Raw genomic sequence first — 5,675 nt, 5'->3', positions numbered from 1 at the left:
ATGTACTGCCAGATTGCTCTCTAAAAAGGTTGTATAAGTTTACATTTGAAGGTGGAATCATTTGAAAAGAAAATTACCCGGGCAGCTAGGTGGCGCAGTGAATAGAGCACCAGCCCTGGAATCAGGAGGACCTAAGTTCAAATCTGGCCTCAGACACTTAACACACAAAAAACTTGCCATGAGATGTTGGGCAAGTCACTTAACCCCAATTGCCCTCAAAAAAAAAATGTAAAAAAAAAAAGAAAATTACCTTCTCTAAGTATTCCACTGATTTTGGAAAAGCATAGCATGTCAGAAATGTTAGTCTAAACTAGGATAAAAATGTCAGTCAGTATCATTTTGTGCAGAACCTATTTTCCAGCCCAACCATTTTGTCCCAAATATGTAGATATTACTCATACAACTCTTCCAAAATTTGTTCGTCACCAAATAGCAGTCTCTATCTCTGAGTAAAGTTTATAGTACACAGAATTTGAGTAACAAAAAAAAAAAAGCTTAAGTAGGAGCAGCTGCCATAGCAAAAAACTGTAGATCTGTTCCAAGATTCAGGAAGCTGATGCTCCTGCAGCCATTCTGCAATTTCATTTGCTGATTTTTATGCTGCTTAGCTTATGAAATCAAATAATAATGTGATACTACATGCTTTTCTGTTTTATATGCCATCTTTTATCTCCTGATCTTAAAATACCTTGCAAATATTGCTCACTCAAGTTCATAATTTTGCAATTGTATTACTAAGACAGTCTAACATACAAACTTTAAAGTAAAAGCAAAATCATTTTATATGACTATTAGAACTATGCACAATTTCTATATTCTAGATTTTCCCCAGATTAGTCAGTCTACCATTAGCGTTTCAAACTCTAAGAGATAACAAGGCACCAAAGAAGTAAAAACTGGAATACAGAAATTTTAAAAGATCATTCAGAGTGAAAGATTCATTTCTATACTCCTTGACTGATTTAGAATTTTAAATGTGTTTAGTGAGGTTAGAGAGAGGAGAAAGGCCATGATATTTCTATATTCACCTATCAAACAAAGGACCCAATCCTCAGTTTCTGGGAAAATATGTCACCCTAAACTGAGGGATATTTTAGTCTCACTCACTCATTGCCTAATCATATTCATTTGTCCTCATGCTAAAAAGCTAAAGTTTGCTTAGGTCACATGTTCATAGACTCATAAAATCATTGAGGCAGAGCAATATTGGTAGAGCTATGAATTAGTTCAATAATTCTAGATAATAATTTGGAATTATGGAAGAATCAGATTGACTAAGATGACAGAAAAGGAAAATGACAGATACTGGAGTGGCTTTGAGAAAACAGGTTCGCTAATACATTGTTGGTAGAGCTGGGAACTAGTCCAACCAATTTGGGGAACAATTTGGAAATGTATCCAAAGAATTTAAACCATGTAGACCTTCCCTTGATGATGCCATTACTAGCTCAAAATCCAAAAAAGACTAAAGAAAGAGGCAAAGGATCCGTAGGTATAAAAATATTTATAGGACTACCATTCATGGTGATAAAAAATTGGAAACTAAGGGGGAAACCATCAATCGGAGAATGGTTGAGCAAATTATGGCATATATATGTGATGGAATGCTATCATGTTGCAAGAAATGATGAAGGCAATGCTTTTAGAAAAACCTGGAAAGATCTGTATGAATGGATGCAAAGCAAAGATGCCAAACCAGAACAATCTTTACAGTAACAACTATATAGAAAGGACAACTCTGAAAGACTTAGGAACTTTCATCACCACAATGGAACCAGCTAGAATTCCAGAGGACTTGTGATGAAACATGCTATCCACCTCCAGCTGGAGAAATAATGTGCTTGGAGTGCAGATTGAAGCCTGGTGTTTTTGTTTTGGGGTTTTTTTTGGACATGTCTAATGTGGGAATTTCTTTTGCTTGACTATATATTTTTGTAACTATTTTTGCTTTTCTTGCTTTCTCAAGGGGGGAGAGAGAGGGACATGGGAGGGAGAGACTTTGGAGCTGAAAATAAATTAAAATTGAATGAAAAGAAATTACACTGGATTTAGAGACTGGAAACCTAGTCTCTTACTAGACCTTGGCCAAGTTGTTTCATGTCCTAAGCCCTTAAGTTTCTTCATCTATAAAATAAGGGTGTTGGACCAGATGGACTAAGGTCCTGTCTAGCTCTAAATCTCTGTCTTTCTCTATCTTCTGTCCCTTCCTCTCTTCTGGAAGCTGGTGACTATTGAGAGAGGAAGTGTGCAAGTAGATAAGACCATCTACTTGTAGATGGCATCAAGAGACAAAGGCCTGAGAAATGCCAGGATCTTAGAAAGGAAGAAAAGAACTGATATACCAGCAACTTTATATGAAATATTGAACAAAGCATTGTAGTCTAGGGGTTCTAAGAACCCCAAAATGCAAGGGTAAAGAGAGTGGGTCTGCCTCAAAAGAATCTGACCACTCCAGCTTTCTTTCAAGTTACAGTGACACCAGTTGGGGTGGGCAAGATTCCTAGTGAGTCTGCTTAATTTAATGAGAACAAGATAGACACTTTTATACAGAAAGACTGTGGGAAGATCTGGATGTGATCTAGGAGTATGGCAAGTAGCCTGGAGGTGGTTTGGAAATAACAGAGTGAAGGGTTGGGTTGGGTCAGAGGCAACAGAAAATGAAGGACTGGGCCAGGTTGGGCCACATTGAAAGGACAGTTGAAAGGATTATACTGGGATGAGCCCTATGTCTCAGGAAAAGGCAAGGAATCTGGGTTCAGGGGCTGGTTTCCTGAAATGTGTGGGGTGGTTCAAGGACTGAGGGTCTATATTGGCAACCATGCTGGCATACCCAGGATGGCTGCTAGCACAGGTTCTTAGATCTGCTTTACTAGGAAAGATAGCTGTTCAAGGGGTCAACAATTTTTAATTACATTCAAGAGTTCAGGGAAAAGTCAGCACCCTGAACTTCAGAGAAAATACTAGCAGAGAAATAAAGACCAACAGACAGGACTCTGACTGCCTGAATCAACTATATACTTGACATACATCCCTGGATCAAGAAAGCCTTTACATCTGAGCAGCTGAAGAGCTCTGAACTTGAGGCCACTCAGAATCTCGACCAGGGAATCACAAGGCACTTCTCATAAGTGAACCCCCAAAGCAAAATACCAGAGAATATATACACTTCTCAGAGCCAGAAGGTATCACAACCCTCATGACTCAGTGCCTAATTAGAAATTAGCATAAGGTGTAAAAACCTTCCTACAAGCAAGTCTCCCCTGAGCAAGCTTCCTTTAATGGGCTTCACCTGAGGCCTATTAATGGGTGGGGAAGATCTTATATGCCATTAACTATACAGAGTCTTTTCTTTTTGGGGGTCCAGATCCCATACCCCATCATTAAAGTCTAAGGTGGAATGAGACATGATGATGAGTCCATTCCTGTTGATTCTCAAGGGATGAGGTGGCTATGTGGAGAAGCAGTTGGAGATCCCTGCCCTGATAGGACACTGCACAGAAAAAGGCCGGATTCAGAATCCATGCTCTAGAGTGGGAGGCAACAAGACATGGGTCCATGGGCTCTTCATCTGAAGATCAACTCCACTGGAAGTGTTAGCTGAATTATTAGCTAGACTGGTAGCAGGGCTGAGTTTTTTCCCCCTATACATTTCTATAAGGATGACTGCCTCAACATCTTGCCAACTGCCCAGTCACTGTACCATTTGATCAGAGACTGGACCCTGGAGAATGTAACCCTTTCAACACCATGTCACTCATCTTGATGCCCTGATTGTCCTCGTTGACCTGATATCTCTGAGCAACTCCAGCCAGACTCCACTTTATTCCCCATCTATCTTCTCGCTGGCTTTGGTGCTGAAATGTACATCCCTCTCCCAACTCTTTCTTACCTATACTTGAAATATAGTCAGAAAAATCCTGTAATTGATCCTGGAATGGGTATGATAATCTACTCTGTTTTTCCCTTCACTATCACTCTTGAGGGAAGAGATTGTCCTCACTTTCATATTTTTATGTAAAACACTTAATAAATACACTTTCATTTATTCATTCTGGGGGTTGCATGGGTCTGGGAAAAGCTGCATGCACAACTATCCGGGAGATTTTTATTCTGCATTGAAATGTTGATTTTTATGCTATATACATCACTGTGAGGGGCATCTGGGGGGCAAAGTGAATAGAGTGCTGAGGCTGAAGTCAGGAAGGTTCATCTTCTTGACTTCAAATTCGGCCTCAGATACTTATTAACTGTGTGACCCTGAGCAAGTTACTTAACACTGTATGCCTCAGTTCCTCATCTGTAAAATGAAGTGGAGAAGGAAATGGCAAACCACTCCAGTATCTTTGCCAAGAAAACCCAAAATGGGGTCACAAAAAGTCAGAAATGACTAAACAACAACATATCACTGTATACAGTTAGGCAGGTTCCCTCTGTCCTTTTGGGAAATCGACTCCATTAAGTCAAAGTCATGTGACTAGAGTTCAATGAAATACACTTAGTTCAGGTAAGAGACAGCATTTTGTAAACTGGTTGGGTCCAAAGGCAGATTGGGTAAATTTGCATTAAACATATACCTCCTAGATTGTCAGGATGGTGAAGAGAGACATGAGAAGTAGTGCTTGGGCACAGATGGTAATCCATTCTCTAAGAACCATAGAGAGCTTGACCTTTCCCCAGTACTTCTGCTCAGAGGAATGGAGGGGGTGGGTTTATTCACTTGTAATGCAGGACTTCTAGCATCTGATCCTTACTGTTCAGTAGGATTATAGTCTTAACTAACTTCACCATAGTTGATTAGTGGCAGAATCAGCATAAGAACCCAATTCTTATGACTCCTTGTCCAGTAATTTTTTGTGACTAGTAGGAAGGGAAGTAATCTTTTATTGGGGGGGGCAGGAGACAGGGAAGAGAATGGAGACATGAAGTGAATCAAGAGTGCTAAATTTGGTTTCCTTTATATCAACTTTATTATTTATACATGAATAAGTCTAACCCAGATGAATCTTGTGAATTCCAAGTTATTTGTTTAGAATGGAGAAAGTAAGAAAAGTAAATAAAAGACAGGATTAAGTTAGATTCTCCTACATCATGTCTTTGAAATATTGCTACAGTACATTGTGCCATGAAGCAATTTTGTCGCTGTCTATGCAATAGCAAAAGACTTTGGGGTGAGATGGTGTCTGTGTCTGGGTATTGTGTTTGTGTGTGTGCGTGTATGTGTGTGTGTGTGTGTCAGTGAAAAACCAGGCATTTGCAATATTTGATTCTGTCCTGTTTTTTTTTTTTTAATTTTAAGGATTTTATGTTGCAGATCAGGTACTGTAGCAGAATCCTGGATTTGGAGTCAGGGGACCTACATGTGAAGTATAACTCAGCTAAATAAGTATAACTATGGCCCAGTTCTGCCACTTGCTACTTGCTTGACCTTGGACAAGTTATTACTCAAGTCATTAGAGACAGTTAGTGGTGCAGTGGATAGAGTACTGAGTCAAAAAGAACTGAGTTCAAATATGAGGTCAGAAACATTCTAATTGTGTGACCTTGGGCAAGTCACTTAACCTCTGTTTGCTTCAGTTTCCCTAAAAATGGGGATAATAATGCATCAACCTCACAGGGTTGTTGTGAGAATCAAATGAGATTAATATTTGTAAAAGAGGCTTAGCCCAGTACCTGGA

The sequence above is a fragment of the Petaurus breviceps genome, unplaced genomic scaffold (assembly GCF_028583685.1).
Source record: "Petaurus breviceps papuanus isolate PSGF00001 unplaced genomic scaffold, PetGlider_PUasm1.0 90700, whole genome shotgun sequence".
Taxonomy (NCBI): Eukaryota; Metazoa; Chordata; class Mammalia; order Diprotodontia; family Petauridae; genus Petaurus; species Petaurus breviceps.
Note: the sequence above shows the minus strand (reverse complement) of the source record.